This window comes from Esox lucius, chromosome 9 (assembly GCF_011004845.1).
Source record: "Esox lucius isolate fEsoLuc1 chromosome 9, fEsoLuc1.pri, whole genome shotgun sequence".
NCBI classification, from domain to species: domain Eukaryota; kingdom Metazoa; phylum Chordata; class Actinopteri; order Esociformes; family Esocidae; genus Esox; species Esox lucius.
Window position 1 is genome coordinate 15,945,425 of NC_047577.1, and position 21,943 is coordinate 15,967,367.

Consider the following 21,943-nt stretch of genomic DNA (forward strand, 5'->3'; position numbering starts at 1 on the left):
GGTTCGTATGAGACATTTCAATTGCTTCATAGGCACCAGTGTGTCTTATACTTATGTTTATTCTACAATACATTCCAATAATATGGAACTTGATCGTCACAATCAGTTTAACCAACTCAGATAATCTCTCAGGTTCTCTAGTACAAGCAAGTCATGTAATCCCAAACACATCTGATAACTGCTGCGATTCCAATTCATTTTTTGTAGTGACTTTTATAGTGACAAAGTTTCTGCAAGATAGTCCAATATACAAATATCCACCATTGTCTGGCCCTTCTAGAAAGTCAAGGAGTCCCAGCCAATAGAAGTCTACAATACACAATGATGTACGAAAGTTCACACAAGGAATAAAGTGTATTATTATTTGGTTGTGACTGTATGTCCAGTCATTTTACCACAGAAGGTGAACTTCAGACCAAGTTTTATATTTCTTGCAGAGGGCAGCATGTTCACCATCCAAAAACGGCAACTTAGAAAAACTGCTGAAATGATGCTGAAGTCATTAGAATCACAGCAAACGGAGCTCAAATAACATGTGGAGACTTGATTGGCAACACCAGGTACAATTTGGTAATATTCTCTGGAAATGATCCAACTCTATAACGACAATATTTACTCTCTTTAGTTCTCTGGAAGTGACTTGGATTTCAATAACTGTAATAAGCCAAGAACCAGCCCCCCTTTCTCTCATCCAGCATGTCTCTATCCTATAAAAGCAGAACTATCCCTCCACTCTGTACTACAACACCTGTTCACTATTACCTTCAAGAGCTCCACTGCACCAAGGAAGAACACAGACACAGGTAAATACATTATTCACATACATTCTGGATTACATTTTCAAATCCGTCTTGGCCTCATGGTAACAGAGGTTAAATTAGTAAATGTATAATCTAATCTGAATTCATTATTAACTGAGGGAATAATACATTCTTTTACAGTGCCATCTGGGTGTTGGTGACTGACAGAGTTAAAATGCACTTATAAACTTTACATATTGTGACCTGTGCATTTTGAGGACAGTTTGGATGAGGACAATAATATAATCCTTAATATAAACTTTAATGCGTTTTACATTTCCATTGAAATATGTAATTCTCTCTCTTCCTCTAACCACCCCTCTCTCTCTCCCTCTGATTGTCTTTGTATCATAGCAGCAATGGATAGGTGTAGACCACACTGTGAGGACAAAAACAATGGTAGTTCCCTTGGCAACGTACATGGAGGTGGAGGCAATGCGAACATTGGCAATGCATCAGGAGGTGGAGGAAGTCACATTGGCGACGTACACGGTGGTGGAGGCAACACCAACATTGGCAATGTATCAGGAGGTGGAGGAAGTCACATTGGCGACGTACACGGTGGTGGAGGCAACAAGGACATTGGCAATGTATCAGGAGGTGGAGGAAGTCACATTGGCAACATAGATGGGGGTGGAGGCAACACCGGCATTGGCAACGTTGGAAAATAATCTGGATGCCATTAGGGCCGGTAAGTATCTCAATATCACAGAAAATAACCTGTATATTATTACATTAAGAAATGTACATGATATTTTGCCATCCGTTCCATATTATAAGACGTGTTGTCATTTTGAAGCAAGTACATACAGCATACACATTTTAGAACTCAAATCAATAAGTATAAGGCTATCTTGCTCCATTGTTTGTTCCCAGGAGTTCCATGATATTGACAGCTACATTAATATCAGATCTACCTAATGACTCTTTTTTCTTTCTCTGTGTTTCTTGTTCTCTTAGCTTCACCAAAAGCCTGTCAACATCCCTGCTCACTCTGGGTTGAAGATTATGAAAACTGGGTGCATATTCATGTTCTTAGTTCTATCAGATTCACTCTAGGAGTATGGTTTTAATCAGCATTGTAACCGTTCTTGTTTTTGTCAAATAAATAAATGTTACAACACTGATTTAAGTTTTCTGGATATTCTTACTATGACAGGTAATTCTTATCGTGTGTGTGGGAAGGAGGGCAAGAGGCCACCCTAGCTGAGCACCAGGTGTTAAAAATTTGCTACTAGAAAAATTACAATACGAAATACACTCACCTAAAGGATTATTAGGAACACCTGTTCAATTTCTCATTAATGCAATTATCTAATCAACCAATCACATGGCAGTTGCTTCAATGCATTTAGGGGTGTGGTCCTGGTCAAGACAATCTCCTGAACTCCAAACTGAATGTCAGAATGGGAAAGAAAGGTGATTTAAGCAATTTTTTGCGTGGCATGGCTGATGGTGCCAGACGGGCCGCTCTGAGTATTTCACAATCTGCTCAGTTACTGGGATTTTCACGCTCAACCATTTCTAGGGTTTACAAAGAATGGTGTGAAAAGGGAAAAACATCCAGTATGCGGCAGTCCTGTGGGCGAAAATGCCTTGTTGATGCTAGCGGTCAGAGGAGAATGGGCCGACTGATTCAAGCTGATAGAAGAGCAACTTTGACTGAAATAACCACTCATTACAACCGAGGTATGCAGCAAAGCATTTGTGAAGCCACAACACGCACAACCTTGAGGCGGATGAGCTACAACAGCAGAAGACCCCAGTGGGTACCACTCATCTCCACTACAAACAGGAAAAAGAGGCTACAATTTGCACTAGCTCACCAAAATTGGACAGTTGAAGACTGGAAGAATGTTGCCTGGTCTGATGAGTCTTCATTTCTGGTGAGACATTTAGATGGTACAGTCAGAATTTGGCGTAAACAAAATGAGAACATGGATCCATCATACCTTGTTTCCACTTTGCAGGCTGGTGGTGCTGGTGTAATGGTGTGGGGGATTTTTTCTTGGCACACTTTAGGCCCCTTAGTACCATCTGTTATGTCACTTTCAGACAAAAAAACTTTTATACATAGAAATTTTATCTCCAATATTTGTGGCATGGTAGTTTCATTCAGACATTGGGGTGTATGGAAAATGTACAAGAAGGTAGATACATTAGATGTAAGCCTATTCACTATATTAGTAAGCTAAATTCCTAGCATCTCCTACTTTTGCCTTTAAAATGAGTCTTTCAGTAAAATTAATTAAAAACAGTTTAATAACCTTTGAAACATTACACATTTCAATATGCAGTGGTGTTAAATGATTATATCATTGTTTCTGAGAAAAATAATGAAATTCCACTGTGGACTTCTTAAAGTGCATAATTGCATTTACAGCATAGAAATTCATACTGAATATTGAACATCCAAAATATATTGGTACTGTAAAGGCTAAGCTATAAACATTGCACCCAAGAAATTGGGTATGTGCCTATCAGTAAAACTCACAGAATCCGGTAAAATGTAAGCAGTTTAAAAATATGTATTATATATAATGTGTGTCTCTCAGTTTTGTGGTAGCAATATCTCTTGCTGAGAATGTAAAGTGAAACATGAATGTTATCAGACCATTTCCTTTCACTCAATATCTATTTTCTGTAGGTAAATATCCAGAATATTGGTGAAGTACTGTAGTAAGTGTTTAATCAGATGAATTCATCAGAGCATCAAAAGGCAGACAGACAACAACCCCTAGCGGCTGATTAGTCATGACTACAGTATTTTCCCCCTGTAATCAAGTAGAACTATTCATTGGGGATGTGATCATGCACAACTATAAAAATTGCCAAGATGGCTATAGCAACCACTTTCTATTTTTATGGTTTTCACCCTAGGCTTTTATCTGGCAGACTAGTTGAAGAGGACAAACAGGATATGGTAGTGAAGGTTAGATAAGGGCACTGGTCTCCAGCAAGGAGCCACATATATACACTGCGTGCACAATTATTTGGCAAGTGAGTATTCTGTTCGTATCATTATTTCTATGCACATTTTCCAACTCCAAACCATATAAACTTGAATGCTTATTGGATTGAATTATTTTCACATGATACGTATTTTTGTAATGAGGGAAGGTGTGGTGAAAGTGAATTACACCTTAAATCAAGATTGCATTTGATGCAGCCAACTCAACTCCGTTCATACCAGGTAGGCCATGTGATTCTGCCTGCTTTGCATCTCAGACAATTGCGTTCATTAGTTAGCATTGGCTGCTTATTGTTGTCAGAAATACATTTTTGGAATTGGTCGTCAATCTTAGGTAATCTGGTGGCAACCATAAACACGTCATGCAATCTGTCTCTCACATACACACACCCCCACAGACCACTTATTTATGAATTATCTTAACTTGTCCTCATCCACCCATATCTCTACAGTTTTGGCCACTTGATGAAAGTGATGATCTCAGAGTTGCATTGACCCTGAACATTTTTCAAAATTGAAAATTGTTCAATCTAACATTGGGGATTCCTCAGGGCAACAACACTTTTTACTTGGAAGCCAATTAGAGAGGTTCTGAAATGAAGGAAACTGTGTTCAGAATGCAGACTAGTTCATTGTTGCATCCATTGTGTACACTTTGTGAAATTAAAACAGGTTACTTAATGTAAATGTATCTGACTACTGCGTTGACCACCCTGTTTTCTGCCCTCGATGGTAGTTGATGTTGGTAGACCATGCATGATTTCTGAGGGAATAGCCATTGTGAACGTAATTGTCAAAAGGTTTGTATGAGAAATCCAGGTAAGAAGATGATGTCATTTTTAAGCTACAAATCTCTGGATCTCCCAGAGTCTGATATTTGTCCACTTCCAGTTCCTTCTGTGCATGCCTATATAATATTATTTTATCTTTATTCTTTTGACTTGACTGGTGAGACTGGTGATGGCCAGTGCTGCTTTGTCAAGGCCATGTCGTAGGACCTTCTTAAAAACATGGTCCTGACAAGTCCAAACTTGTAGCTTCACTATTTCCTGCAGGGCAGAACAGAGGCTGTGAGAATCTTTTCATGAGTAGCCGCTTCATCAATAAGCATTGGGGAAGATCTTCAAAGCTTGTTTCTTCAACTGTATCAAAAGTCTGAAAATTCTTACAGCAAAAACTGAAGAATTTGTCTAATGCCAACTGTTTAACAGCAAGTCAAATGTTTTCCAGACGTAATAACCAATTGATTAATTTGATTCTTATTGACTATCCTATGATATCCTGCAGACCTTACCTATCGCTCAGGTTACAGGTGCATATGTGTTGTGCATAACAGGTAACAGGTAAGAACCAAATGGCAAATGACATGTAAGAACCAAAATGGCTAAGTTAATACCTTCAACATCACATAGAAGGATATTTCTGGGATTTCTGGCTGCTCTAACTGCATGTCCTTTACAGCTAATAGACAGAACGCCAGTTTGTATTATTTTTTATTGTGTTTCTTTTCTATTGAATCAAAGTGTTGCAAGACTGTCCGGGCCAAGCCTGCATACGTTTTCAAAATGTGATATGGGCCTTGTCAGATTTGGACTAATAATGATAACTTTGTAATACGCTATGATATTGCTCTGAAAACTCACAGTCAGTGCTTAATCATCCTCTTTGGGTGTGCAGGAAACAGTACATCTGATGTTTGTTATACACCGTCCTGAAGTAGCAGGGTTTAATAAGTGACAATACACCTATAAAGTCTGTTGAGGTTAGGATATATTTAAATGCTGGGTTTTTGTGTTTTGCTGGTTGGTAATGTGTCATTCTCCTCTTCTACTTTTATGGACAACTTGAACAAGTTTGCGCATCTATCTTAACCATTACATACAGACAATGGTGTCAAAATCTCGAGGGAACAGTCACTAGGGTCTGCTTTGAAATGTGGCAGTCAGGCCCTGACTGTAGAGATGCCTAGAGGCCCCCAACCAGGACATGACATTGATGTGACTTTTCATATTTTGCATTTGACTTGTCTGTTTCCACTTCCACTGAAAAGGCATTACTCATTCCTTCATCCTCTAACATGAGAACATGTCCAGGGTGGTTGTCTTACAAATTGTCCTGATATTAGGTCATTATTTTGTGTCTCCTCAAGTAAAGTGATGCATTATCCTACATTAAAAATGGCTCACCAATAACCCATTGGTAGATATAAACCAGTAGCAACTGATACTTCACCATTAGTTCATTTTGTCGTGTACCCTTAAAGAACTAATGACCCATTGGAAAAATAGCTATAAACCCTTAATAACTGAACAAATGACAGTACAAACTGTTTGATAATGCATTTGTAAATCATTAATAAAGTAAGAGTTATCATTATTAACCGTTTGTTTATGTATTTATTTATCATTCGTTCATGTTAACTACTGCATTAACTAATGCTAGTTCATGTACCCTTAGTGGAAAGTGTTACAGAGTTGGTACTGAACATGATTGTTTTGCAGTGACAGCAGTGACATTGCATATTCTGTAACTTCCCAGCCCTGATCTGCATGTTAAACTGTTTTTTAAAATACATGAGGATGTGTCTAATCTTGTTACAAGGGTGTGTTATGAAGTGGGAAGAGGTGCTCACTTTGATATTCACTTTGACATATGGTCTGACCCCATCAATGCTGTGACAACATTTCCTCCGAAATCTGTGAAACACACTTCAATTCACACCAGTCATAATTTACTGTGTTCTATGGAAATAAAGATCTGGTCTCTGTTGCCACACAAATGTAATGTTTACCAGCAGGCTGATACCACCACTGATAAACAGCTGGTGTTGAATTCAGTTAAATTACCTTTATTGTTTATCTCACATGAAAACTGAGCCATGATATTCAATATTCAAATATGCTCAAAATGTCCCCCCCAATAAATTGATATATAAATTACAAATGAAATAAAAATGTGACATGCAACCATGCACAGCCGTCCAAAATAATCATTAGCAAATGTAAACATAATCATAACTAAACATAATCAGTCAGACATCAGCTACGGCTTCACATGCGTCTATACCAAGGCCGTAGAACAGATTATTCCAATGAGAAATAGTATACATGGTATTTCCTCCATGTTGAGGCAAACATGTACACACAGTAACACACTCAAGTTGTTGTAATGGAAGCACAAACATTATGACAATGTATAAACAGTGTTAACAGTCCTGTACCAGATATTTCAACTGCCTTATAGGCACCAGTGTGTCTTATAATTTTACTATACTCTAAAATACTTTCCTAGAATATAGGACTTGATAGTCCAAAGCAGTTTAATTTACTCTTATTAATCCCTCAGGATCTCTAGTACTAACAAATCTTCTAAACACATCTGGTAACTGCTGTTTTCCCCTATCGTTTTTGTAGTGACTTTAATATTGACAAGGTTTCTGCAAGATAGTCCAATATACAAATATCCATCATCGTATGGCCCTTCTAGAAGTCAAGGCATCCTAACCAATAGAAGTGTATAATACACAATGATGTGTATGAAAGTTGACACCAGAAATAAAGTGTATTATTATTTCCACTCCATTATATATGTGGCTGTGACTGAAGTTGTATATTTCTTGCAGGGGGCAGAATGTTCACCATCCATTAAGGGAATGTTAGAAAAACTGCTGAAATTATACTGAAATAATATAAATCACAGCAATTTAACACAAGTGGAGTTCAAATAACATGTGGTGACTTGATTGGCAACATCAGGTGCAATTGGGTAATATTCTCTGGAAATTATCTAACTCTGTAACAGCAAAATTTACTCTTTTTAGTTCTCTGGAAGAGACCTGGATTTCAATAACTGTAATAAGCCAAGAACCAGCCCCCCTTTCTCTCATCCAGCGTGTCTCTATCCTATAAAAGCAGAACTATCCCTCCACTCTGTACTACAACACCTGTTCACTATTACCTTCAAGAGCTCCACTGCACCAAGGAAGAACACAGACACAGGTAAATACATTATTTACATACATTCTGGATTACATTTTCAAATCAGTCTTGGCCTCATGGTAACAGAGGTCAAATTAGTAAATGAATAATCTAATCTGAATTCATTATTAACAGAGGGAATAATACATTATTTTACAGTGCCACCTGGGTGTTGGTGACTGACAGAGTTGAATTGCGCTTATAAACTTTACAAATTGTGACCTGTGCATTTTGTGGACAGTTTGGATGAGGACAATAATATAATCCATAATATAAACTTTAATGCAGTTCACCCATTTTACATTTCCATTTAAATATTCATTTCACTCTCTCCCTCTGTTTGTTTATATATCATAGCAGTAATGGATAGGTGTATACCACACTGTGGGGACAAAAACAAAGGTAGTTCCATTGGCAACGTACATGGAGGTGGAGGCAATGCGAACATTGGCAATGTAGCGGAGTGTGGAGGAAGTCACATTGGCAACGTACACGGTGGTGGAGGCAACGAGAACATTGGCAATGTATCAGGAGGTGGAGGAAGTCACATTGGCAACATAGATGGGGGTGGAGGCAACGCCAACATTGGCAACGTTGGAAAACCATCTGGATGCCATTAGGGCCGGTAAGTATCTCAATATCACAGAAAATAACCTGTTTATGATGACATTAACAAATGCACATTATATTTTGCCATCTGTTCCATGTGAAAGTATAAGATGTGTTGTCATTTTGAAGCATGAAGCAAATACATGTCAGCATCCACATTTTAGAACGGAATTCAATAATTATAAGGCTATCTTGCTCCATAGTTTGTTCCCAGGAGTTCCTTAATATTGACAGCTACATTAATATCAGATCTACCTAATGACTTTCTATTTTTCATTTTCTGTGTTTCTTGTTCTCTTAGCTTCACCAAAAGCCTGTCAACATCTCTGCTCACTCTGGGGTGAAGATTATGAAAACTGGGTGCATTTTAATGTTCTTAGTTCTATCAGATTCACTCTAGGAGTATGGTTTTAATCAGCATTGTAACCGTTCTTGTTTTTGTCAAATAAATAAATGTTACAACACTGATTTAAGTTTTCTGGATATTCTTACTATGACAGGTAATTCATATCATGTGTGTGTGGAAAGGGGGGCAAGAGGCCACCTTAGCTGAGCACCAGGTGCAAAAAATGTGCTACTAGAAAAATTACAACACGAAATAGTGCAAATGTAATTCAGTTGAATCAGGATCTGGATTTAGGATGATGTGGACTAGTTCAGAGTGCACGGGCAATATAACATGTTAACGAGCATGGAACACATAAGTACACAGCTCAACTGTCAAAGAAGAAATTACATAGATGGTTAGGATCTTAGACACGACTATAACCACTGCACTTTGACTTTCCTTAGAAAACCTAGTGTAGAGTAACACTTCATTTGGAGAGAACCAATAATCTATAGACCATCTACAAAAAGAGAGACATCTTCATTCAGCATGAGTCTACGATGTTGACCTTCCGTAGTTCTTACGTGTTCTCCAATAATTACAAAGTTAACACAGTCTTTTATGCCAGGACACATGAGAGGTGGTCAGTGGTCATACACAGTCCAATATCCTCCAATAAGAAAGGTTTATCCTACAAAAGACCCTTGTATGGTATGTTCCAACCTATGGTCAATGGGCCTATCCATAGAGCCTATGACAGTCACATGGACAGCTCCTAGCAGGAGGTATTGACAGAATGTATGGACAGGATGTGTGGGGCCCATCAGTAACAGGCATCGCATCTTATCTATTGTCCTTTGTTCAGAGTTAGTCAGCACATATGCGTTGTGTTAAGTTTCTCATGCCCATTTCCTCTCATGTCTAATCTTGTTACAACAGTGTATTATGAAGTGGGAAGATGTACTCACCTTGATATCCACTTTGACATATTTTCTGACCCCATCAATACTGTAACAACAGTTGCTCTGAAATCTGAAGAAACATATTTCAATTCACACCAGTCATCATTTACTGTGTTCTGTGGAAATAAAGATCTGGTTTCTGTTGCCACACAAATGTAATGAAATGTTTACCAGCAGGCTGATACCACCACTGATAAACAGCTGGTGTTGAATTCAGTTAAATTACCTATATTGTTTTTCTCATGTGAAAACTGAGCCATGAATGACACTTTCTCCATTCCTAAGTTAATGTCAGGATAGAAGTGAAGCATGTCCAGTGGAGCATGCAATGCCTAAAACCAAGGCCGGAATTACAATATATTTTTAGGGACACAACCCCCCCCCCCCCCCCCCCCCCGATATTCAAATATGGTACCACTGATTAACAGCTGGTGGTATCAAATCTATAATAGACAATGAGGTACGAAGGTTCACACAAGGAATAAAGTGCATTATTATGTCTTAGCCACTCCATTTTATCTGTGGCTGTGTACATCCAGTCATTTTACCACTGAAATGTGAACTTCTGACCAAGTTTTATATTTCTTCCAGAGGGCAGCATGTTCACCATCCAAAAACGCAGACCTGGGCAAACTACGGCCCACGGGCCACATCCGGCCCTTTGTACGTCCCCGCATGAGGCCAATCATAAATTATAGGGATGCACCGAAAATTCGGCCACCGAATAATTGACACAATATTTTCTTTCGGGGTTTTTGGTTTTCGGCCTTTGGAAATGTTATTTTGAAAAGCGTTACGTTTGTATTACTTACGTATGGACGTATATGCGTGCGTGGGCTGAGAGTGAAGGTGAACAGCGACAAGTGAGGCTAGCCAGGTTACCCTCAAGATGTCGGCTCACGCTAAGAAAAGAAAAGTTGATAACGAATGCCGTGTTTTCAACATGGACTGCCAAGTATTTCTTTACAGAAATTAAAGGTAATGCCGTTTGCTTTATCTGTGGTACACAGGTTGCTGTGTTAAAGGCTTATAATTTGAATCGCCACTACACGACCAAGCATTAGGATAAATACAGAAATCTGTCTGATGAAGAGCGCACGTGGGAGTCTGATGCGTTGCTAGCAAAACTGCAAACCCAACAAGGACTTTTTACGAAACTTCACACCCCCAGAGATGCAGCCGTCAGGACAAGTTATATAATTTCTCACAAAATCGGCAGAAAAGGTAAGGCGTTTTCTGACGGAGAGTTTATTAACGAGTGCTTATTGGACTCTGTTACGTTGTTGTGAACGTGTCACTCTCCCGACGCACTCTAATGAGGCGGGTTGAGGACATCACTTGGATGAGAGCTGCAATGTACGTGACACCGCCCAGCTACTCATCTTCTTAAGTGGGATAACTGCAAACTTTCAAATCACGGAGGAGTTGGCAGCCATGCAGTCAATGAAAGGGACAACCACTGGTAATAACTTGTTCACAGAGGTAAATGCATGTTTGGACATATTTAGGACTGAAATGGGACAAGCTGGCAGGTGTGACAACAGACGGTTGTCCAAATCTGACGGGGAAATGTTTTTGACTTTTAAAGAGAATGCAGGATAAAGTGACAGAAATGAACCCTTTGCAGAAATTGACATTTTTGCATTGTATAATACATCAGGAAGTGTAATGTAAGTGTCATGGTGCGGTGAGCAGCAGCGCCACCGTGCCATATTTTCACAAGTTCCCATATCTCACGAACACATCCCGGACTGTCACATGTTTCCAATCTTCCACACCAGGTCCCAATCTAGCTCGTTTGTATGTGTATATATGTTTCCCCTCTGCTCCCCACATTGTGGCTCATTGTTGCTGTCTGTTAGTATACCGGTGAGTGTTGTTAATGTAATGTTGAATGTTGAATGTTGAATGTTGAATGTTGAATGTTGAATGTTGAATGTTGAATGTTGAATGTTGAATGTTGAATGTTGAATGTTGATTGTTGAATGTTGATTGTTGATTGTTGATTGTTGATTGTTGATTGTTGATTGTTGATTGTTGATTGTTGATTGTTGATTGTTGATTGTTGATTGTTGAGACGCGTTGTCGCGCACTTTATTTTCATTCAGTCAGTAGTTAGTTTCGTTTTCTGTTCGTGTTTGGTTTGTTTGTTGTTTTAATAAAAACCCACGAACGAGAGTACTGCCTGCGCCTGGTTCCTCCAACACTACACCACGACGAGTCGTTACAGTAAGACAGCGTTAAAAATGAACCATGTTGTTGATGCTGCAACTAAAACAGTTAACTTCATCCGAGCGAGCGAATTAAATCACAGACAATTTGCTGCATTTTTGGAGGAAAATGAGATTGAACATGGTGAAATAAGCTATCACTGCACTGTCAGGTGGCTCAGCCTTGGCAAAGTTCTGAAAAGTGTCTGGGACCTGAGAGACCAGATTCAGGATTTCTGTGTTAAGAAAGGACATAACATCCCAGAGCTTTCAGATAAAGACTGGGTGGTAGACCTCAGATTCGCTGTGGATGTGACTGCACTAATGAACAAACTAAATGTCAAACTGCAGTGCAAGGGCCTTTTTGTGCACGAGATGTACAGTGCAGTGAAGGCTTTCATGAGAAAGTTGCAGCTTATCTCAAGCCAAGTGAAGGACAACATTCTGACCACTAGCCAACCCTAAAGGAAGCCAAAAGATCAGCCGATCACATCCACAAGTACTCAACCATGTTAGAAGCACTGCATGCAGAGTTTTTGAGGCGATTTCAAGATTTCAAAACTCTTGAGAGTGAAATGCACATGGTTTCTTCTCCCTTCAACTGCAGTGTGGATAATGCACCAAGTGATGTTCAGATAGAACTCATTGACCTGCAGTCTGACACACTTCTGGCAGACCACTTCAGGTCAGTCTCACTGCTGGACTTTTACTCCTCCCTCAAAGAGGAGAACTTTCCACACCTGAGGAGGCATGCTCAGAGGATTCTAGTCCTCTTTGGATCTACCTATGTATGTGAACAGACATTCTCAGTGATGAAGTTCAACAAATCAAACACAGATCCTCTATCACTGATGACCACCTCTCAGCTGTCCTTCGCATAGCCACCTCAGACATTCAGCCAGATTTCAATGCCCTTTTTCAAGCCCAGAACAGACAGGATTATTCTCACTGAAGAGGTAAAATGAGGTGGAAAAAAGTTTTTGTTTGTTGTATTGCTGTATTTCTATAAACTTGTTAAGTTGTTTTTCATTGTTTGTGGAGATTAACAAGTTTAAAAAAATTGCACTGATTCAATAATTGCTTTTGTTTTCTTATTTGACCTATACACCACAATTTCACATTGCCTAATATAAATATTTACAGAACAGTTTTATTCTTCCGATTATCAGTACCAGCTGTTCAAAATATATAATTTAGTGCATATTACAACGGAAGAAAGTTGAGCAGAATTAAGTTCAAGTTATCGTTGGTGTGGCCCTCTGACACAGTTCTGGTTTCTCATGTGGCCCCTTGTAAAAATTAATTGCCCACCCCTGGGGTAGAGTGATTTATAGAGAATATTTGACATAGGTTAGAGCATTTTTACAGAATATTTCCTGCAATTTTAAACATTGTACAGTGGAAGATGGAAACATTTTCGCAATTTATTATGAAAAGAGAGTCAGCAGCCGTTTGTATAACAGTGTAACGTTGCTGGTAGTGCAGGAACCAGGCGCAGGTGGATACATTCGATGTAGTCGCATTTACGGTTACAAAAAGCCAAACAGACAGCAACAACTAAGATCGACAAATGTGGGGAGCAGAGGGGGAAACATTTAAACACGTACTAACGAGATGATTGGGACCTGGTGTGAATAGTTGAAGACGTGACTCAAAGACAAGTCCGGGATGTGTTTGTGGGGTGATGGGAACTGGAGGTGTACGATCCTCACCGCACCGTGACAAACAGTTCAATATTTCAGTTTTATTACATGGATCCACGGGAACAATTGTCAAAACAGAGACTGAGTACCAAGTACCAAGTAGTATCATAACAATTGTTCTGATCATACATTATTGCTTTCACCTCTTTATACCCCTCCTTGTCAGCCTCCCAAAATATTATCTCTTATGCTATAAGATAAGTACAAAAACAAGACGCCAAACTAATAGGAAAACGGGATTGGACCCTACACTGTCAGGGCAACCATAGTTCTAGGTCAGAGTTAACAGACTTCCTGATCTGAGCTACCCCTAGTCCTGCCCAAGTGGTAGAAACAGAGGAGACACAGGCAACTTCATCTTGGAGCCATCTGTAGCTGGGCCATAGATAAGATAGGTTTGAGGCCTGGCACCTTTGGTTGTGGCCATAATCACTTCAAAAAACAGGACATGCTGGCCTAGGTCTTCTATCTGTGTTAACCATGAACAGTCTAAAGCAAATTCAAGCCTAGTCTAAAACAGTCCATTTAATACAGTTGATTTGCAGAATAATGGATAAATAAATATATGGTAATAAATAAATTTTCCACAGTGCCATAAGGAAGGACAAATGTTAAAGCTAATTGAGTCACTGACATTGAAGGACATGACCAAAGATAAGTTGCTGGTTCAACCAAATTACATATTTGCCCCCGACTGTATTCTAATATTCACTCTAAATGTATCCCCCTCACCACTCTTTTTTGTCACCCCTAGATCATCTATTTGGTGGCGGCCCAGTTTGCGTGCTGTACATATCTGTAAAGAGCTTTGTCCCAAGCTATAATGAATACACAAAAATATAGTTATATTTATCTTATTTTTATATTCTGTCAGAAATTTTATTTTGGAATGGGCCAGCAATCACAGATAAAGCCTATCTAAGATACCAGGTGGAAACCCCAAACATGTCATGTTATCTCTCTTTCTTACTTTTTCTTTATTTCAAATTGTCAGGTCCTGACTGGGTTGCAGAGGCAGCTGCTCCCTATTGCCTCTGATTGGGGATCCTATTCAAGTTGCCCTGTGTGTCCCTTAGTTGTCCATCATTGTTTGGAGTAAGTGTGTTGTTTTGCTGCTCTTCAGTTTACGGTCTGTACCCCTTGTTGTGGAAATTCTTGCACTGATGTATACTTTGTCATCCCATACATGTATATATGGGTTACTAGTTAAAGATGCCGAGAGGGATCTGGTGTTTGCCTAGGGGACATCCTTGACCGGCACCAGCGGATTAGAGCGCTACTCATAAAACAGTAAATCTGTATAACCCTTTAGTGTCTATCTGTTGATTGTCCAGACATTGTGACTCCTCAGGAGTTGAGAAGGTTACCCATGTGAGGGAGGACAGCCTGTCCCTTGTGTGAAGCCCAGGACATGTGATAGAACAAAGGGAATGTGTTTTATTGACATAGGACAGATGGGCAACAACTTACCACACCCCTTTTAACTGTAATAAATACGGACTGTTCATGTATTACGTTAGAGACTCCTCTGATGATTATATTTGTAAGCGTTTGACGCGTCTCTCTTATTTGCAAATAATAATAAACTGTTAAATTGTGCCAAGATAATTTTGTCTCTGTTTCTTACTCCTTTAAGAGTGTTGATCGATGGAATTGCCATCACACCCTCCTTTTGTGGTTTTCCAACAAAAGGAGGGGTACAGACCATGAGGCTCTGCGTCTCATGTCCGTGTCCAGTTACAGTAGACCATCTATTTGAATATAGCTAGACTAGACAACCACACAACCCAGTAAAGGTAATATTATTATTACCCCAAAAAGCATGCACAGATGCGTACATCAAAAATATGACCATAAATAGTTTTATTTCAAGCTTACTATAACGTAGCTAGAGCAGGTTGAGTTCAGCAAAGTTTTTGTCTATCCTGAACAAATCCTAATCCATAATTTGTTCTGACTGTGGCGAGGCTCAAACACTGGGCCCTACATGGCAGCCCATGTCTCTAACCACTACGCTATTGACCAAGGGATATCAGTCACTCACTCACAAAGTAATTTGCTCTTCTTGGCGATATGTACAAATTACTTTCTCTATTGTATTGAAATTATTGTTTGAATAATGTTTGAATTAACCAAGTAGGTAACCTGTAGGTCTCATGTAGATTTTAAATCACCGTCTTTGACATTTCATGTAGGATTAATAAATCATATTTAGCAAATGTTGTATTATTATAATTTCTGAATAATGTGCATTCTAGGTATTGTGACAAAAATCTCACACGCATTACTAACTATTGAGCTGTTACATAATAATAATTGTACTGGCGAATTGCCAAACCATCACTAGCATAGATTTGTTTTAAGATGGATAGGCTATGTTAGCAAATTACAGGCAATGAAGGACAGTGGCATAAAATGTTAATGCGTTCAGTTCAACGACAGAGCTGGTATTTTTCTATATTATCTTTGTCATATCCTTACGATCAAACTCATGCCTGTCTGGAGATCGTGTAAGCCAACATCAAGAAATTAGATAATGCTTGAAATCAATAATGGAAAATAAAATATTACACAAATAAACCATTAAGGAATCCTGAAACAAAAGCCTGAGATTTGCTTTAATAATGTGGGTAGGGGATGTTTGTAATTAGGAACAGATGCAATTTCTAGTGTCTGGTTAACATGTTTGGCAGTGGCACACCACAAGCAGGTAGTGCACGACCTATTCCCATTCCTCTGATGATTATTATGAACGTGTACAGTAGCATGCTGTATATCAGTCGGAGTAGTTAGTCTTCATGCATCTGTCATGTCAAAAGAGCAGGAAAGGCACATTTATCGAACGTTTTATTATTTTGCTCAAAACAAGCAATCTCTCTTACATACATTTCAGTCAGAGCCAAATAGAAACTATTTGATAACTGTCATCAATAGAAACTTCAACAGCACACCTGCTCTGGTCATTGCAGCTGACTGAGGAAAGCGCCAGTCCCACGAGTACACAGCGTTTCTATTTCTTTCAGTTCGTCAATCCCGAACCCAGCTCAGCCAGATGACATTATTTAAAACACAGACAGAGCCCAACCCAGGCCGAAACTGAGAACTCTAATTCTCACAAGTAATACACCTTACAGCGTCTAATGTTGGCATTGGATGCAGCCTAAAAATAAGCTGTGACACTAAATAGATTCCCATGGGCACCAGGACAAGGTGAATGCACTCTCTACTGTAATTCGCTTTGTACAAGAGCACCTGCTGGCAGGTATAAGAGCACGTGCCAACATGATAACGACCCCAAACACACTTCCACTGCCTTGCTAAAGTAGCTGAGTGTAAAGGTGATGGACTGGCCAAGCATGTCTCCAGACCTTAACCCTATTCAGCATCTGTGGAGCATTTTCAAACTGAAGGTGGAGGAGCGCAAAATCTCTAACATCCACCAGCTCCGTGATGTCGTCATGGAGGAGTGGAAGAGGACTCCTTTAAGCCTATAAAATCAGAGCAATCTCTCCACTTGGCACTAGAAATACCTGATCATAACAACAATCAAGCCCTCCACTGCACTGAAGAACAACACAGACACAGGTAAATACATTATTTAAAACAAATCATTATAATTATTTAACTGAATGGTCATTGACAGAATTTCTTTAAATTACTGGAATGGCTACAAACAGCATTGTTTCTTTAACAATGATATCTGTAAATATCAGAAAATCTACTTGATAAATAACAGCACAAAGGCAGCCATGACTTTTAACTTTAGAAGCGACTCCTATCTTCCTTTGTTGGTTGGTGATAGAGTTCGCAATGGAAAGTGTTGCAGTATTTAGCTGTATATTCAGCAAATGACTACAGTTCAGTTTACAGAGCTTGCTCGACCTTCAATGCTGTTGGGTTTCTGGTGTGCAAAAAACCCCATCCCTCTCCAAACAAGTCTTAATATGTGTGACTGAATGCTCACAGCCCTAGAAACCTCTGAGACATGATACATACCACCTAAAGGCCCCCTGAGTAAAGTTCTTCATTAAGAGAAAAATAACCAGGTCTGAATGCTAGCTGCCACATTTAATCAGAAATGTGAAATGCGAGTGAACAATTCTTAAACAACTATTATCCTGAGCACAGATGACTGAGGGACATTACAAAGCATATTGTGTATGGGGCAGAGTACAGATATGGGTAGTCATTCAAAATGAACAACTTCTATTACTCAATTCAAACATTACTATTTTATCACTGTTACTTAATTTAAGGTTTCCGGATTACACGTCTGAAACAGTTCTTTAAGACTATGCTTTTTTTCACTTTATTTAATCTCATTGTTATTATTATTCCCTTGGTGATTCATTTTAATATCAGCGTATTCAATGTATATTGTACTCTAAATTGGCATTTTCTCTTCCCTTTCTCTCCTCTGACTATCATAGCAGCAATGGGAAGTAGTAGTAGCCACGTTGACAGCCACAATGACAACAGTGGCAAGGGTAATAACATTGGGTCCAACAATTCAATCGGTGGCTCTGTTAACATTGACCGTCATGCTCAACCTAACTGTCAATCTGGTATGTAACCATGTTCAGCAGGAAGCACTTTGTATATGAATTAAGAACATACATTTCTTATTGTGCTATATGACCTATTTCATACAAGATATTTTTTTTAATATAATTTCAAATTTGAAAGAATCCGTTCCCTGTCCTTTTACATACACATTTCACACGCAAAAGTACCAGTTCCAGCATTGGCATTAAAATGAACAATTGAGAGACTACAGTATGTTGCTCCAATCTATGTTCCCAATAATCACCACATTTATTCCAGCATTGTCCAGTTAATCACTCGCTATCTTTTTCTCTTTATCTCTCTCTGTTTGTCTATTTATGTTGTTCTATTGTTCTCTAACAGGAGCAAACACTGCCGCACCCTGCATCACCATAGCGAACGCAACAAACTCCCCTATTCGTCTCTACTACAAGCCGGGACTAATGGATAACAAAGACCTCATAGACGGGAATGAACTTAAGGAGGGCGAATCCATTCTCATCTCGGCACACTCCCTTTACAAAACCCCCATGTCTCAGAATCTCTACGTCACTGGCTTTAAAGTAAAAAGCGACCAAACACATTGCTGCCCTGAGAAATCTCCAATGTGTGGGCTAAAAAATCGACTTGCAGAATTTAATGATGGTAATCCCAAGTCGTACATCATCACTGACAAACAAGAGGTGAAGTTCACCCTTAACGGAGAGATCTGGGTGGATGAGGAAGGGTTAGACCACACCCCCAAAAAGTAAAGTAATGTATTTTAACACACATTGCACTTCCAGATTCACACTAGGTGTATACTTTATTTTCTTTTCTTCTACCACTGAATTTGCTAATAGCTAGTTTGTTCAAAAAAAGTGTACTCATTATCGATGTGTTGTGTGGTTGTCACACCTAGCTATATTAGGATGAATGCCTCCATTGAAAGTTACTCTGGAAAATTCTAATAAATATTTGAAAACTAAACATTTAGTATGTGTCCTGTAAAATGTTATTACAACAAGAAACGCAAAAACAGCATGTGGGTGTTCATGTGAGATTCTAGTTTTACTCTACATGTAATTATACCTCATTTAACCACACAATTAGTGTGGAAAACCACACAATTAGTGGAAATAAGTGGTTTTGATGAGATATGGTTTTGATGGCTATAAATTAGCACATACTATATATGATATGGTACACCATTTGGGGACCTGTTTTGATTCACTTACAAAAATCGTGGTATTCATCTTTAAAGTGTAATTTCAACATATTACTACTTAATGTACTAATTACTAATATTAGAAATTATATATTTGTGTCATAACAACACAAGATTTCCAAAACACAATCTAGAACATGCCAACTAGAATTTTGTGGTTGAATCTACTTCCTCACTATCGGACAGTTTTTAAAATACCACAACAGCCAGAATTCCTAATGTGCCCCTAAAACAAAATGGCAACTGGAGAATTTTTTTTTTTTAAAGATGCAAAATAAACACTTTTAAAATAAGTTATTTTTCAAACACTCACATTGGTCGTGGCCTTTTGGTGTCCTGTGCCAGGCTGTAGTAATTACCAGCAAACGTGCTCTTTCACGTTTTGTTTTCTTGGTGCCTCTACCAATAATGCACCCATAATTAACTACAACAATCTCATTAGTCAACACACTTGTGTTTCTCTCCCTTATACAACATATCAACCAACAAGAATATTATTTACCAGTAGATATTATACATTCAATTGATACATTTGATGAAGATAATTCTGTACATTCACAGCTAAACAGCAAAAACGTAAACATTAACACACATTTACCGGTTGAAATAAGAATTCATGCTTCCTTACTGAATCTGGATGTTCCATGAAGAATGCCACCATTTGTTGCAATAACAGTATAAGAACCATGTTTAAAAATAGTAGGCATTGGTTGCGACAGATCTCAATAACTCATTCCCATAGCCACGGTTTTAAATGAGCAATAATCAAATTAATTCTCTTTTAACTAAAGACTAGGCTATGCCTTTGCCTTACATTCAGCTGCAGTTGGCAAACACAAATACATTAATTAACACATATTTACCAGTAAGAATATCTAAGAATACCTCATGCTCACTCAACTCTCCTCTTGTTCTATGAAGGATGCCACCATTTATTGCAATAACAGCAAAGTAACCAAGTTTAGAAATAGTGGGCTTTGTACAGTGGATTTCTAGTGAAAAAGTATCTCCATTTGCGTTTGTTTATAGTTACATTATACAATAGAATTCCAGCCACAGATCTCAATAGTTAGCCAAAATAAGAATAAATTCCCACTGTTTGTTTAGCAAGTGGCATGTAGCATGTTATTGACCAATCAATAGAATTAACTCTTTTGCCGCTTTGGTAAACTGTTGTTGAACAAATGTGATTACATTCTTCAATCTGTATCTGAATGCGTTTCACCAGGCAGGAAAATCCCAGTATATCTGCCAACCACTGTCTTTCAAATCTATTGTATAGTAGCCTACTCCGGATCAAACTATTACAACAAGCCATTGTGTTGCATATTGTAAATGTAGTTATCTAGCAGTATCCATTCTAACTGGATGATGTTTAAAAAAAACAGTGGAGTTGAGGGATTACAGTAGAGTAGGAAGCAATGGCCTTAGAATTATATTATTTTTGAAACAGAAAACATTTTCACAACTTGTACGTTTATCAATATATCTGCTGATAGGAACATTGCTGAAAGACGTCCGATGGTTCTAACATTCAAGGTAATCCATGACTACATGTAAAATTGACTTACAGTGCAATCAGTATGTCATAAAGGCTTAGTAAAAATAAACATAACTACATTTATTTTTCAGATCTCGTTCAACCTTCAATCCACAGAGTGACTTAATACTGTGGGTGCAAAACATTCCTCACTCCTTTTGGCCAATTAGGTGTGAAACAAATCTCACTGTCCAAGAAATATCTAAGACATTATACACACCACCTAAGGTACCCCCAGGGTGAAGTGCCCCATGATGCACATTTTAGGTCATCCTGTTTTGTGGCAAACTAATATAGCACCCTAAAGTCCAGCCACTGCAGTTTGGATAGTGAAGTCTTCTGCGATCGACACACATCCAAACGGAAAAGGTTTATATTTGTGAACTAAGTGACAGAGTTGGTATAGACCAAAATTTGTAAAAGTGTGGTAAAGATAGGTAATTGGAAGAACTACCTCAGGGAGGAGAGGTAAAGAATACAACAAACATGTCTGAATATCTAGCTCTAGCACATCATGTAAAAAGATAAAATCATGTGTTAAAAAACTACTTGGTTTATGTATATAACCTTGGTTCCCTGAGGGAAGGACTGAAGTGCCACAGTGGGGAACAAACATGCGTCATGCATATATGTGAAAACAAATACAATCACGCCTGATAAAGCCCTAAAGAGGGGTATTCCAGAGAAGTGGATTCGTCACTTACCAAGCTTTAAACCAGAACTTGAGCAAACACTGTGTTTTCGGCTCCAGCAAGAATGGAGGAAGTCTAGCCTGAACAGAATCCATGACAACCAACTGAACCAAAACTGCTGCCTACTAGGCTAAGTGGAACTTATTCTATGAATGTGAATAAACACGGAGCTCACTCACGAATTAGATTCTATTCCGTCACCACTGCCTGTCCCTTTTCAGAAAATACAATTGACACAGAAGACTGAATTTTTCCCCACATATTACGAAGGGAATCAATTGCTAGAAAACAAATAGATCCTTTAGTTTAGACCATTCCGAAGAATATATTTTTTAACATAATCTTTCAAAAAAGTTATTAATTTATCTGGCCAACGTTTTCCACCCATACTTGTCCAAC

At 38.6% G+C, this 21,943-nt stretch overlaps 2 long non-coding RNA genes across 2 annotated transcripts; both read left to right on the forward strand.

The window, feature by feature from the left end:
• The first annotated feature begins 727 nt into the window (after positions 1 to 727).
• Positions 728 to 1,927, forward strand: LOC114839884. Its single transcript, XR_003782231.1, has 3 exons — positions 728 to 803; positions 1,158 to 1,491; positions 1,761 to 1,927. It is a non-coding gene; the product is annotated as an uncharacterized LOC114839884 (long non-coding RNA).
• Positions 1,928 to 7,673: 5,746 nt separating this feature from the next.
• On the forward strand, positions 7,674 to 8,825 carry LOC105010496. The gene is made up of 3 exons (XR_828013.4): positions 7,674 to 7,769; positions 8,106 to 8,373; positions 8,659 to 8,825. It is a non-coding gene; the product is annotated as an uncharacterized LOC105010496 (long non-coding RNA).
• Positions 8,826 to 21,943: the final 13,118 nt, after the last annotated feature.